The 16,301-nt window shown below is 45.2% G+C and overlaps 1 pseudogene; it reads right to left on the bottom strand.

The window, feature by feature from the left end:
• Positions 1-15,757: 15,757 nt before the first annotated feature.
• Positions 15,758-15,854, bottom strand: LOC136879440 (U6 spliceosomal RNA; annotated as a pseudogene).
• Positions 15,855-16,301: the final 447 nt, after the last annotated feature.

The following is a 16,301-nucleotide window of genomic DNA, read 5'->3' as shown; positions in this document are numbered from 1 at the left end:
CCAAGCCAGAAGTTGCTATTACATATCAGTCTGCCAAGCCCACTGAAATGCATGCACCAACCGACCCTATGAGCAACGTTTTCACACCATTCATAGCAGGGACTGGCTGTACAAGGAATGGCATTACTAGCTTCGCTCATACCTCAGTCACTTTCATATTGTCAAAGCCACGGATGACAGAGACAGATCAATGAAAATAACAAAATTGCTCTAGCCCATACCAGAAGACATAGTGCACTGTAAACACTAGGTCCTGCTAGCAAAGGCATAAATTTGATATACTATATTATAATACCAATGTAGTTGGTCCGTTCTTGGACATTATACATTTTCCAATTAACTCATTCCTGGTTGCCAGCGTTTTGAAACGCTATATTGGTATTGGTATTAAAAATTTACTCTTTCGGAACAATCATTTCAGGTTCCTTATAGGAATCAACATCTTTTTCACAATAAATCATATCTCAAGGTGATATGTGCTATTAGTTTATGGGTAAGGGTACGTATTTTGAGGCAGGCGCCACTGCTTCGATATGTTTGGGTTTCTAATAAAATAATTACTCTTATGAATGATAAAGAAACCGGGCGAGTTGGCCGTGCTGTTAGGGGCGCGCAGCTGTGAGCTTGCATCCGGGAGATAGTGGGTTCGAACCCCACTGTCGACAGCCCTGAAGATGGTTTTCCGTGGTTTCCATTTTCACACCAGGAAAATGCTGGGGCTGTACCTTAATTAAGGCCAGGGCCGTTTCATTCCCATTTCTAGGCCTTTCCTATCCCATTGTCGCCATAAGACCTATCTGTGTCCGTGCGACGTAAAATAAATAGCAAAAATTGATAAAGAATACCACTTCGTTTTTTTGTTCCTTTTTCCAGTTTGCTTTACGTCGCACCGACACACACGACGGCGATGGGACAGGAAAGGCCTGGGAGTGGGAAGGAAGCAACCGTAGTCTAAATTAAGGCATTTGCCTGGTGTGAAAATGGGAAACCACGGAATACCATATTCAGGGCTGCTGACTGCTATGGTAACATTTACGTCACTGGATGTGCTGACGAGAACCCCTTCGCCCCGTGCCTCACCGGGCATGTACATTCTTCTGATCTCCGAACAACAGTGGCGAGTGGCGCAGCAGCTGTGAGGAAGGGTAGAAGGGGCACATTTCTTGCCAAGGTCATCGACACTGAGGTATGATTCACTCACCTGCCCCCCGCTGAGCCAAACAGTTGCTGTTGCGCGGACACAGCCGTTCTATAAAGCGGTTGAAAAATAACGTATGTGGATAGAAATGAGGTTGAGCAACATCTCACGTTTTTCCCTGTACCGGCCAGTCGGTGATACATATCATTCTATCGAATAGAAACACAAACCGATATAGAGGAAGTGAATACATCGACGTATTTCACAGTCATACTGTATAACCTTTGGATACACAGAGAACGGAAAGCAATTTTCCAACCATGCTGAGGCAAAATAAATTGCCTTACAAAACTAATAACACTTTTTTTTCCTTTGAAAATTTTTTGACATTTATAAACAATGTATAAAACATCTCATTGTACTGAGGTCGTCTTACGAGAAGTCTCGTGCGTGCGGGGTAAAGCGTGCCGAGTGAAAGCATGGCCCCTGCGCAAGCGCCAGTCTCAAGTCTCAAGGCCTGACAACAAACACCAGATCAGTCCGCGGTGATGCTTGTGAATTAAAGTGCTGCTGGCAGTGCAATTAGCTTTAGTTACACATTTACTGTAAGTACTGCATAATGAACACGCAGAGAGCTCTCACAGTTTATCACAACTTACTGTAGTATTTGTTCTTCTCGTGAGACGTAGATAGCATTGAGATTCAATCAGGTAACGTGCAGAAGTGCCGGAATTTTGACCCGCGGGAGTTCCTTAACGTGCCAGTAAAACTACCGACACGAGGATGCGATGACGTATTTAACCACTTTCAAATACCACCGGACTGAGTCATGATGGAACCTGCCAAGTTTCGTTCCACCACCCGAGCCGTTGTAAGTGTATCTCTGACATCACAGAGACGTATTTGAAGTCTTACGTTTTCGTATTCGTTTTAAATGATACGGCATCTAAAGATCCATTATTTCTGTATTTCGTGACTGAGGCGACTGTAACAAGACTGACTAAAAAAAAATACTCGGCTAACTGTACCTTGCAACACTGTATTCTCGCTCTCCAGTGAGTTACATTGGAAAACCCCAGTTTCAAGAAATGCCACGATTGCGAACGACGGTCTGTATACGTACCGGTTGTGAAACTGCGGAACTGTGCTGGTGAAGAGCACAATAGCAGAGCGGCACTGCAACGCTTTCATTTACCAAAGATTGTGTTCCCGAAACGGCTGCGTTGTAACTGTAGCTCTAATTCGTCAGTCTCGCTCAGTAAATGTGTCAGTGTAGTTCTATCTTGTTCAAATGCTAAATGATTTTTCTTGCTTTCTTTCTTTATCTGTTTACCCTCCAGGGTTGGTTTTTCCCTCGGACTCAGCGAGGGATCCCACCTCTACCGAATCAACGGCAGTTTCCTGGAGAGTGAGACTTTTGGGTTAGAGGGATAAAACTGAGGAGGAGCAGTACCTCGCCTAGGTGGCCTCACCTGCTACGCTGAACAGGGGCCTTGTGAGGGGATGGGAAGACTGGAAGGGATAGACAAGGAAGAGGGAAGGAAGCAGCCGTGGCCGTAAGTTAGGTATCATGCCGGGATTTGGCTGGAAGATAAGTGGCAAACCACGGAAAACCACTTCGAGGATGGCTGAGATGGGAATCGAACACATCTCTACTCAGTTGACCTCCCGAGGCTGAGTGGACTCTGTAACACTTTTCAAATTTCGTGCAGAGCCGGGAATCGAACCCGGGTCTCTGGGGGTGGCAACTAATCACACTAACCACTAAACCACAGAGGCGGATTATTTCATTGTAGTACATGTATAATTATTGTTGGTAGACTGTGAACCTTTACCTCTGTCAGCTATTTTTTCTCAATGTTAGTGCAACACCCCACACCCCCACTCCATTTCCCACCCACTATATCCCTCAAGCCCGGGTACTTTTTGTTGTTTATAATTTTTTGTGCCCGCCTCTGTGGTGTAGTGGTTAGCGTGATTAGCTGCCATCCCCGGAGGTCCGGGTTCGATTCCCGGCTCTGCCACGAAATTTGAAAAGTGGAACGGGGGGGGGGTCCACTCAGTCTCGTGAGGTCAACTGCGTAGAGGTGGGTTCGATTCCCACCTCAGCCATCCTGGAAGTGGTTTATCGTGGTTTCCCACTTCGCCTTCAGGCGAATGCCGGGATGGTATCTAACTTAAGGCCACGGCCGCTTCCTTCCCTCCTCCTTGCCTATCCCTTCCAATCTTCCCATCCCCCCACAAGGCCCCTGTTCAGCTTAGCAGGTGAGGCCGCCTGGGCGAGGTACTGGTCATTCTCCCCAGTTTTATCCCCCGACCAAAAGTCTGAAGCTCCAGGACACTGCCCTTGAGGCGGTAGAGGTGGGATCCCTCGCCGAGTCCGAGGGAAAAGCCGAACCTGGAGGGTAAACAGATGATGATGATGATAATTTTTTGTGCCTGCACTTCTAATTCCCGATCAATGCCGACATCGTTCGCCATGGACTGTCGAATTAACTTTTTCTGCTCTTGAAACACCTGATTGCTTTCTGCCGGCTTTGAGCCCGCGGTTGACACTTTGCCACAGGCCTCAAATTAAAACACCTCTCAGATATACTTAGGGCCTCTGTTGCTCAGGCGGCAGCGCGCCGGCCTCTCACCGCTGCGTTCCGTGGTTCAAATCCCGGTCACTCCATGTGAGATTTGTGCTGGACAAAGCGGAGGTGGGACAGGTTTTTCTCCGGGACTCCGGTTTTCCCTGTCATCTTTCATTCCAGCAACACTCTCCAATATCATTTCATTTCATCTGACAGTCATTAATCATTGCCCCAGAGGAGTGCGTCAGGGTTCGGCAGCCGGCACAACTCATATCCTCGCCACTAGATGGGGGCTTCATTCATTCCATTCCTGACCCGGTCGAATGACTGGAAACAGGCTGTGGATTTTCATTTCATTTTCAGATATACTTCCCACATTCCGAGTACGTTACAAACAACTGACGGAAAACTGTTGGGTATTTACTCAATGAGAGTGGTACAGCAGATATGTGTCTCACACGCCACACACTATATTGTAGTGTCTCCCCTATTTCCGTCCTGGGATTTTTCTCCAAGAAATATTTTTCTGGTAATGTCAGGAGGATTGTCCCCTCTCCTTCCAGTCCCGATGACGAGAACTCTGGCACTCGACATCGCTGACGTTATTAACGGGGAACTCTCAGCTCGAGGGCGGACCGCGGCAGGTGTTTCCACTTAGCACTCAGCATTTGGCAAGACGAACTTCATTCATACTCTCAAGAGCAGCTCGTCGACCTTCATACTTCCATCGACTCTCAAGTACCTCGTAGTTCCACATAATTGTACATTCCTGTGGAATTCCCTAGCAGTCGTAGGAGGTGACTAGAACGGCCTCTGTACCTGGAGATCCCTGTTCAAGCCCAGCAGTGCAAGTCAGATTTTGAAGGATGGTAAAAAAAAAAAAAATAAATAAATAAATAAATAAATAAATAAATAAATAAATAAATAAATAAATAAATAAATAAATAAATAAATAAATAAATAAAAAGTCCATGTCGTCTGGTGAAACTGGTTTCTGGTGACACACTTAGTGTTTATCCGACAAAATTCATTAAATCAGCCGCAGATCGCCCAGATCCGTTTCTCTGCCATCTGGTAGAATAAAACTGAACGTCAAAATTGACATGCAGACAACGTAGATAGCGTTATATTCGAATGCCTGAACATAGTAGCTCACGCCATACAATTATTGTTATAATTATTATGTACGCCTCTGTGGTGTAGTGGTTAGTGTGATTAGCTGCCACCCCGGAGCCCCGGCTTCCATTCCCGGCTCTGCCACGAAATTTGAAAAGTGGTACGGCCACTTTCTTCCTATTTCTTTGTCCATCCCTTCCAATCTCCCCATCCGCCACAAGGACCCTGTTCAGGTGAGGCCGCCTGGGTGAGCTACACTGGTCCTCCTCCGCAGTTGTATCCCCGACCAACTGTCTCACGCTCCAGGACATTGCCCTTGAGACGGTAGCGGTGGGATTCCTCGCTGAGTCCGAGGGAAAAACCAACCCTAGACGGTAAACTGAATAATCATCATCATCATCATCTGTTTACCCTACAGGTTCGGTTTTTCCCTCGGACTTAGCAAGGGATCCCACCTCTACCGCCTCAAGGGCAGTGTCCTGGAGCTTCAGACTCTTAGTTGGGGGATACAACTGGGGAGTATGACCAGTACCTCGCCCAGGCGGCCTCACCTGCTGTGCTGAACAGGGGCCTTGTGGAGGGATGGGAAGATTGGAAGGGATAGGCAAGGAAGAGGGAAGGAAGCGGCCGTGGCCTTAAGTTAGGTACCATCCCGGCATTCGCCTGGAGGAGAAGTGGGAAACCACGGAAAACCACTTCCAGGATGGCTGAGGTGGGAATCGAACCCACCTCTGCTCAGTTGACCTCCCGAGGCTGAGTGGACCCCGTTCCAGCCCTCGTACCACTTTTCAAATTTCGTGGCAGAGCCGGGAATCGAACCCGGACCTCCGGGGGTGGCAGCTAATCACGCTAACCACTACACCACAGAGGCGGACAAACTGAATAATAATAATAATAATAATAATAATAATAATAATAATAATAATAATAATAATAATAATAATAATTCTGTACCATGATATGCGTCTGCATCTGTGGTGTAGTGGTTAGAGTGATTAGCTGCCACCTCCGGAGGCCCGGGTTCGATTCCTGGCTCTGCCACGAAATTTGAAAAGTGGTACGAGGGCTGGAAAGGGGTCTACTTAGCCTCGGGAGGTCAACTGATTAGAGGTGGGTGCGATTCCCACCTCAGCCATCCTGGAAGTGGTTTTCCGTGGTTTCCCACTTCTCTTCCAGGAAAATGCCGGGATGGTACCTAACTTAAGGCCACGAAGGCCACGGCCGCTTCCTTCCCTCTTCCTTGTCTATCCCTTCCAATCGTCCCATCCCCCCGCAAGACCCCTGTTCATCATAGCAGGTGAGGCCGCCTGGGCGAGGTACTGGTCATCCTCCCCAGTTGTATACCCCGACCCAGAGTCTGAAGCTGTCCTTGAGGCGGTAGAGGTAGGATCCCTCGCTGAGTCCGAGGGAAAAACCGACCCTGGAGGGTAAGCAGATTAAGAAATAAAGGAAGAAAGAAAGATCATGATATGCTTTACTTTGTCCTTCGTGGCAACCAGTTATTGCGGGAAGTCGTGAATTCTTTCAATATATATAAAACTCTTCATGACGGGAGTTGACATTTTTTTTTGTGAAGATCATTCCGGTCTCGCAAATCACAAGCCGTCACGTAGGCTATTACCAATTTTGTGACACCAATATGTATTTATTTGTTCTCTGTCTCACTCGCTCTCTTACTCAGAAGATAACATAACACGCTGGGAGATAGCAGCACAAGTACAGCTGTCGCTGCGCCATCTGGTATCATACTCCACAACGACCGAGCAGGAGAGAGCGCCACAAGCGTAACTCTCGGTGCGCCATCTGGGATCCCACTTCTCAACGACTAAGCGGGATGTAGCGCCACCAGTACAGCTCTTGCTGTGCCATCTGGTACCATGCTCTACAACGATCGAGCAGGAGAGAGCGCCACAAGCGTAACTTTCGCTGCGCCATCTGGGATCCCACTTCTCAACGACTAAGCGGGATATAGCACCACAAGTACAGCTTTTGCTGTGCCACCTGGTATCATGCTCCACAACGACCGAGCAGGAGAGAGCGCCACAAGCGTAACTCTCGCTGCGCCATCTAGAATCCCGCTCCACAACGACTGAGCGGTAGATAGCGCTACAAGTACAGCTCTCGCTGCGGCATCTGGAACGACCGAGCGACATACTACTAAACAGAACATTACCTACTAGGTGGCAGCAGTATGCAAAGGTTTACACCGTAGCCTACACACGTACTGCGGAAGAGTGAGCAAGTTACCTACCAGATAGCAGCACCCTTAACACCAGAAGGAGAACAGAACTTTCACCACTAGATAGCAACACTAGTGAGTTGACAAGTCATGATCACCACTAACAGAGAGCGAAAGTGATCTGTTTAGACTGTATTTGGTTTAGAGTACTATGACGCTATGTATAGTGTGGCCAAGTCCAGACCAGCCGCCATGTTTTAGCCCAGTACTCACTCAGCTGTGCTGATAGATGGAGAGTGATATTATTATTGTTTCAATAAAGACTAGACTAGGTCAATGTTTTAAAATGTTATTTAGTTTGCTTATGCTGTGTGTGTATAGGCCTATCAGTATTTGTTATATTCACAGTCTGACTGCCTGACTTCAAAATTTAGATTTATACGTACCGAGCTCGATAGCTGCAGTCACTTAAATGCGGCCAGTATCCAGTATTCGGGAGATAGTAGGTTCGAACCCCACTGTCGGCAGCCCTAAAAATGGTTTTCCGTGGTTTCCCATTTTCACACCAGGCAAATGCTGGGACTGTACCTTAATTAAGGCCACGGCCGCTTCCTTCCCACTCCTAGTCCTTTCCTGTCCCATCGTCGCCATAAGACCTATCTGTGTCGGTGCGACGTAAAGCAACTAGCAAAAAAAAAAAAAAAAAAAAAAAAAAAAGAGAGAGATTTATACGTGGCATTGGCCTACAAGTCACAATTTTTGAAGAGGTTAGAAATTCTGTGTTGGTAGCTGTAATAACATTTATATTATAATACATGTGGCATTGTCTTGAACAATGTATGTGATGACTAAAGTTAGCCTACATTTAAATTTAAAAAAAATTACATTAACGGTACCATGTTCCAGGTTACATGGTTTTACATATCAGAATATACAACCAACAGTCCGCCTCTGTGGTGTAGTGGGTACTGTTGTTGAAGATTATGACCATGTACAAATTAGAGAATTTTACTTTTGTATGTTGACAGTTGATATAGATAATGACGAAACAGTTGACAGTAGATTATTATATTGTATTTTCACGAGACGTAATAAAAAATCACGATCAGCTAGTCTTGTAATAAAACACGCTTTCAATTAACACCCGTAAAACATATCATGGTGCCGAAACCCGGGAATACGGAATACAGGAGAAAATAACATACAACAATCTTTAATCTTGTGTAATACGTAATAAGGTGTTGATTGAAAAACTTGTGAAACTGTACCTATCGGCCCCTTCGTCAACCTACGTTTCACTACGACAAGGGAACAGATAAGTACTTACACGGTTTTAATACTATTTTGGTGGGGATCGAGGCCACTCTAAACTCGCGCCCTATTACCGTAGATGACAGTAACTCTGATATCCTGACACCTTCACACTTCCTCATAGGAGAAAGGCTGATATCTCTTCCAAGTACAGCAGATACTTCCATCTTTGCTCAAAGTGTAAGATTAGCTTTTGTCTCTGTCTGTACACCTTAGTCAAATCTTGATCCGTATTCCCGGGGTTTCGGCACCATGATATGTTTTACGGAATACAGGAGAAAATAACATACAACAATCTTTAATCTTGTGTAATACGTAATAAGGTGTTGATTGAAAAACTTGTGAAACTGTACCTATCGGCCCCTTCGTCAACCTACGTTTCACTACGACAAGGGAACAGATAAGTACTTACACGGTTTTAATACTATTTTGGTGGGGATCGAGGCCACTCTAAACTCGCGCCCTATTACCGTAGATGACAGTAACTCTGATATCCTGACACCTTCACACTTCCTCATAGGAGAAAGGCTGATATCTCTTCCAAGTACAGCAGATACTTCCATCTATCAAGATTTGACTAAGGTGTACAGACAGAGACAAAAGCTAATCTTACACTTTGAGCAAAGATGGAAAAGGGAATACCTCCTTCAATTAAGGAGTTACCACGAAGTGAAGCAGATCAAAAAAGAAACCGAACTACGGATAGGTGATGTAGTACTTTTACAAGAGGATCTGAAGCCTAGACTGGCGTGGAAACGAGGCCGAATTTGTGAACTGCACCGAGGACGAGATGACAGAATCCGAACAGTCATTCTTCAGCTCCCGGATCGCTCAATGGTCACAAGACCAGTGCAGCTGGTCGTTCCCTTAGAAATCGACCGACCAGGGTGGGGAGGATGTTGAAGATTATGACCATGTACAAATTAGAGAATTTTACTTTTGTATGTTGACAGTTGATATAGATAATGACGAAACAGTTGACAGTAGATTATTATATTGTATTTTCACGAGACGTAATAAAAAATCACGATCAGCTAGTCTTGTAATAAAACACGCTTTCAATTAACACCCGTAAAACATATCAACTGTGAATAGCTGCCACTCCCTGAAGCACGGGTTCGATTCTCGGCTCTGCCACGAAATTTGAAAAGTGGTAGGAGGGCTGGAACGGGGTCCACTGAGCCTCGGGAGGTCAACTGAGTAGAGGTGGGTTTGATTCCCACCTCAGCCATCCTGTTCCCACTTCTCCTCCAGGCAAATGCCGACAAATGCCGGGATGGTACCTAACTTAAGGCAACGGCCGCTTCCTACCCTCTTCAAATCTTCCCATCCCCCACCAAGGCCCCTGTTCAAGGCGGTAGAGGTGGGATCCCTCGCTGAGTCCGAGGGAAAAACCAACCCTGGAGGGTAAGCAGATTGAGAAGGAAAGAAAGAATATACAACGCAGTATCATCAAACTAAACGTAGAAATGTACTATATATCACTAATCGGTATGCATATAATCTTAATACGCGCAGAAGGTAGAAAATAATATGATTAGTTAACCGATGGGCAGACACAACTGTGTTACTTAGCTCCATATATATATATATAAAATAACTTGTCCTGACTGACTGATTCATCATCGCCGAGCCAAGAAATTACATTTTGGGGATATATTCATATTAAGATGTAGGTGCTCGTTAAGAGAGGATTTTTGGATATTCCGTCGCTAAGGGGGTGAAAAAAAGGGGGGGGGGGGGTGAAATTTTAAAATGAGTGTATCTATATCTCAAAACTTTAAAAGTTTACAGATGTAAAAATTGGTATTTAGAATCTTCTTTAAAAATAAGGAAATACGTATTTTTTGTTTTCATAAAATCCCAATAGGAGGGATGAATGAGGGTGAAAAAGGGGTTGAATGCCTTTAATCAGGATACCGGTACTTATATCTCAGAAACTGAAGATATTATAGACCTGAAAATTGGTACTTTTTATATCTTTTAAAAATTTTATGGTGCTGGTCACATTGTCAACAATGACAATGGCAGCAGATGTAATTTACCGCCAAGTAACGGTCTTGCATCTTGCTGTGGGGTCCAGAACATCTTATAATAATAATAATAATAATAATAATAATAATAATAATAATAATAATAATAATAATAATAATAATAATAATAATAATAATAATAATGTCCGCCTCTGTGGTGTAGTGGTTAGCGTGATTAGCTGCCACCCCCCAGAGGCCCGGGTTCGATTCCCGGCTCTGCCACGAAATTTGAAAAGTGGTACGAGGGCTGGAACGGGGTCCACTCAGCCTCGGGAGGTCAACTGAGTAGAGTGGGGTTCGATTCCCTCCTCAGCCATCCTAGAAGTGGTTTTCCGTCGTTTCCCACTTCTCCTCCAGGCAAATGCCGGGATGGTACCTCACTTACGGCCATGACCGCTTATCTATCACTTCCAGTATTCCCATTCCCCGCAAGGCCCCTGTTCAGCATAGCAGGTGAGGCCGCCTGGGCGAGGTACTGGCCATACTCCCCAGTTGTATCCCCCGACCAAGAGTCTGAAGCTCCAGGACACTGCCCTTGAGGCGGTAGAGGTGGGATCCCTCGCTGAGTCCGAGGGAAAAACCGAACCTGGAGGGTTAACAGATGATGATGATGATAATAATAATAATAATAATAATAATAATAATAATAATAATAATAATGATGATGTTCTGGACCGTCGTCAAATGTGCGGACCGCGCTGGAAACGGGTCCTGACGGGTAATGACTAAGAATGCAGTCCGGCCGCGGGTTCAGTACCGCCAAGGCACCCAAGACGACACCACGCCGGATCTCCTGAAGGATTTGATCCATATTAAAAATGCTTATAGGAAAAGATGGACCTAGCCCGGAAAGTACGAAATCGATTGCTGGAAAGAAAGATTGAAAAATGGGAGGAAACTTGCCATAATCTATTATAAAACGAGTCAGATCGCGAATTTTGGCGGATTCTCTCAGGAAACGAGTCAGATCGCTAATTTCGGCGGATTATAATATAAAACAATAATTATAAATTTCAGTATAATACCGTAGCGAAGCACGGGTATCTTGCTAGTGTTAATATAAGTTAACATAAAATACTGTATCATTTTACTCGTGGCACTAATGGAAATAATAACGAAAACCTGCTACTCTTTAGTGGTGAAAACAAGCAACTGCCATTGTCCCTGGGTTGTGTATAGTGCTCCTTTAATGATGGCTACGGTTTGATCCCAGCAATGAGGAATTAAATATTAGGCTAGTATCGCTATACAACAGGCCTATCGTTTGATAAAATACTACTTGTTGCCTGGTGAAAACAAAACATGCCGATTTGCTCCTGTTTAACGACCGGATTTCCTTCCTGATGCGAATCCTATATGGAGGGAGGTAATCACTATTGCGTGTTTTTGTGGTGATTTGTAGTGTGGTATGTTATCTGAATATGCAGAAGAGACTGTTAGGACAAACACGAGCACCCAGTCCCCAAGCCCGAGCTATTAAAATATCACACCCAGCCGAGAATCGAACCCGGGGCACTCTGAACAGAAGGGCAGTACGCTGACCATTCATCCACGGAGTCGGACTGTTATTGTTATCATTATAATGTATGGGAAGAGTCAACTTGATGCTAGGCGGCATTTATAACCACGTCCTTTAAGAGATGAATTGCCATAAAAGTTTGAATTCGAGAATATATCGATCTTAATATCTTATACGGAGAAAATGAATGGGACTTACAGAAAATGATCCGGAGTGACCTTTCCTGTAACTTTTGTTATGTACAGGTTTTAGATAAAACGGATATTTTCGGGGATATGTGGGAATTTGTGAAAAATAATATACTCGTGAAAATCTTATTTTTTCGTTATCCGGTAAAATCCCACAAAGCGTAAAACATCGGAAATTATATTCTAAACATCTTTCGTTATGTACAGGTTTTCGATACGGTGAATATTAACGGAGAAATCTGACATTTACTGTCTAGGCCTCCATAAAATTACTAACCCATTTTATTAGTATTGTTACCATTATAATGCATGAATGATCTATCCTTTTATGACAACTTTGTTTACTTTTAATTTGGGATTTTTTTTAGTATGTACGAGCTTAGTCGTGTATACAGTTATAATTGCGGGATGGTCTTCTAATTCTAATTATGCGTTGCTACTTTCAGAACTAAAAACAAGCAATTGCTCAATTACATTTTAAAACACTTTCCGGATCGGTTTCTGCATCCATAAATATAACAGCCTGGCGTAATTTTCTTCAAAACTCAGATCTCAGAAATACGTAAATTCACACACACGCCGAAACTTCTTCTTCTTAATCTGCTCGGACTCGGCGAGGAATCCCACCTCTACCACCTCAAGGGCAGTGTCCTGGAGCGTGAGACAATGGGTCGGGGATACAACTAGGGAGGATGACCATTACCTCGCCCAGGCGGCCTCACCTGCTATGCTGAAGAGGGGCGTTGGTGGTGGGTGGGAAAATTGGAAGGGATAGACAAGGAACAGGGCCGTGGTTAGGTACCATCCCGGCATTTGCGGAAAACTACTTCCAGGATGAGTGGACCCGGTTTCAGCCCTCGTACCACTTTTCAAATTTCGCGGCAGAGCCGGGAATCGAACCCGGGCCTCCGGGGGTGGCAGCTTATCACACTAACCACTACACCACAGAGGCGGACGCTTCGAAACTAATAATATTAAATAATCTTCCGTGTTTAATAAAAACATATTTTCGGTTGTATTAAGGCTAAAATAGGTAGCCTGTACTTCGCTGAAATTGCATAAAGAGTGATGTTACCCTGTGCGGAATACATAAGTTTAAATCAGCCGATGGGACATTTGGCTAAAACATGGCGCAGCCAATCAGAATGAAGCACTCGTTGGCCACACTGCAGGCTGTAGTTTAGAGCAAGCATGCGCATCTCACGCTGTAAAATGCGCACCATAGACTGGGAACGATATCGCAGTACACTGAGCGAGGCTCTCACTGGTAATCCCAGCATTCGCTCAGCCGAGGATATCGACCTCCAAGCAGAAGTCATTACGACGGCCATAAGGAATGCAGCTATAAGACTTCCGCCGTGGGACCTTCTACCAGAAAGCCTAAAGCTACCTCACTGCCAGATGAGATACTTCAAGTACTCAAACTGAAGAACCGGGTTCGAGCCTTGTGGATGAATACCAGGGACCTTCAAATGAAGGCGCTCTGGAACAGACACAAGCGCAACCTACGAGTACTACTAGAACACCAGCCTGCTGGAAAACAGCGAAAGTAATTATGCTACCCAAACCTCCTCGAAATTATTCGAAATGATCCTCCTATCCCGTCTCCAAGCGACTATAGACGACCTCAATCTGGAACTGAATGAGCAATTCGGCTTCCGGAAAGGGCACTCCACGACTCACCAATTACTCAGACTGACAGAAGACATAACCAACAACTTTAATGACAACAGATACACAGGAGTCTGTTTTCTGGACATTTCTAGAGCCTTCGACAAGGTCTGGCATGAAGGGCTTATTTACAAAATGAAACATTTCGGCTTCCTGCCTCATTTGACCGCTCTAATTACGAGCTACCTCTCAGAGAGGAAATTCCAAATTTCAGTCAAAAAGGCGCTATCATCAGCACGTACTATTACGGCGGGCGTGCCCCAAGGCAGCGTGATCAGCCCCTGCCTGTTTAACCTATTTATCTCTGACATGCCTAAACCTCCGAAGGCTAAAACCTACCAATATGCTGACGACACGGCGATCTCTGCGGTCTCATGGCAGGCCCCCAGAGTAGAAACATACCTTCAGGACAGCCTCTCCTTTCTCGAACCATGGTTCGACAAGTGGAGAATTAAATTCAACGTTAATAAGAGTCACGCTACTCTCTTCACCAAGCGAACTTGAGGGCGGTCTGGACTTATTTGGCGAAGTTATCCTATGATCCCCAACCTCGAAGTACCTGGGGGTAACCCTAGATCGAGGATTGACGTTTCGTCAGCATATAGCTCAAATTTCAGCCATCGCCCACACTAGGGTATCACAATTATACCCCCTACTTAACGCTAATAATAGCCTCTCCACAGAAAACAGGCTCCTACTGTTTGTCACTATGATTAGGCCGCTACTCGAGTATGCCTGTCCAATATGGGGCATTGCCGCCAACAGCAACCTGTATAAGGTGCAAGTTGTCCAGAACCGGGCACTTCGCTTTATCACAGGGGCTGAGTGGCACACAAGGAATACCGACATTCATGACGAATGTCAAATCTCCACGCTGGGGGAAAGACGGAGGCTCATGGCTAGCAAGCTGTACAAGCGGCTACCCATTGCAAGCAACCCGCTTATCAACCAGCTAGGCAACTACGAAACCGATGGCCTCAAGTATAAGACGCCAAAGGTAATCCTGCTCTAAAACCCGCGCTCAGCGCCAGGCCACACACTGGCCAGCCATGACCTCACGTCAAGACGAACCCATATTCCACAAGCAATTCAAGCAAGCGGGGAAATCACATATTAAGATAGGGCTCTCAAAACCGGTATCGGTTGACAGGCCACAATATTCGCGACGAAAGAATAGGGTAGGTGGTGGACACGCTGTAAAAACGGTGGGAAGTAGGGATTGATCCTTTGTCCCAAGCATCAAGAAAAATAGATCTCAAAATGCCTACATTCGGAGACTACTCCTATTTATTTAGCGAACTCTCCGTTGCAACCCATCGCAATTGGATTTTTCAGAATACTGTGAATGAACCAAATCAAGTATTGCGAAATTTATTTTTAAACCTCAGTGTATAAAACAGTCGAAGTACACAGTTCATTACGTTTCGGAGTTAAAACCTCGATAAATATCCAAATATCACGAACAGAGACGTTTTCGAAATCCACCATCTTCAACCCTCGGAATGATTCCACAGTTTCCCAGTACGGATGTAACTCGCATAAGAATGCTGCAATTATTTCTTCTCTTAGGCCTCGACCGCTCCTTTCATAATTCCTCACCAAACCTACCCTTGGTTTAATGGTGAACACAGTTGCCAGCATCAAGTACGCGAAGAAATGTTTAGGCATTCGTTCTATCTAACAGGTGATTTAATTAGAAGAGAACAAGATGGCGAGACCTAGTGTTTGCAGTGCACTGGCCTGGGCTTGGCTTTGCCGATATGAAAGTGACTGAGGTATGACCGACTCCACTAATGCCATTCTTTATGCAGCCAGCCCCTGTTATGAATGGTGTGGAAATGTCACTCATAGGGTCAGGTGGTGTTCTTGGCAGAGAGATATGTAATAGCAACTTCTGGCTGGGTGAGGAAAGCAACGAGAAAATACCCCACTTCTCATTTCCCTTATACACCAGCAAATGACGAAGCAGTTGAGGATCCAATCAGCCTTCGGGCTGAATACTCACATATACTGCAAGGGCAAGACAAAAGATGTGGAACTCTTCATTGCGTGTCGTCCTTGCGAAGGGGGCCGTGCTAAAATTCTCTGTGTCGTTTCAATTGTAGAATGTCCACCGCAGGTTATTCCTTACCCTGAAGGGATAAAGCGGGCCTTCTAGACGGTTACGCCCTCTTTCTAGCCAGGAGATGTGAGCGGGTTTATGATGTGGGGGTTAAAGATGATGGTTTGGAAGGCTGTGTTGGTTGAGTGGGCACGACAGGTAGTGGGCCACTTGGTTAATGAGCTGAAAAAGTTGTAAATCTAGTGTTTTCCGATGTCTGTAAATTTCTAGTAGTTGGAATTAGTTCTCCGATATACTCCCTGGCCTGTAAGTCTGTACACTGTTAATACTGAGGGTAATGATTTATAGTTATTTCCTAACTGTTGGGTTCGATTCCGTGTCACCGGGCGAGTTGGCCGCGGAGGGGCGCGGAGTTGTGCGTTGTGAGCTTGCATCCAGGACATAGTGAGTTCAAACCCCATTGTCGGCAGCCCTGAAGATGATTTTCCGTGGTTTACTATTTTCACAC

Source organism: Anabrus simplex, chromosome 8, assembly GCF_040414725.1.
Source record: "Anabrus simplex isolate iqAnaSimp1 chromosome 8, ASM4041472v1, whole genome shotgun sequence".
Taxonomy (NCBI): domain Eukaryota; kingdom Metazoa; phylum Arthropoda; class Insecta; order Orthoptera; family Tettigoniidae; genus Anabrus; species Anabrus simplex.
Note: the sequence above shows the minus strand (reverse complement) of the source record. Positions and strands in the feature narration are given on the sequence as shown.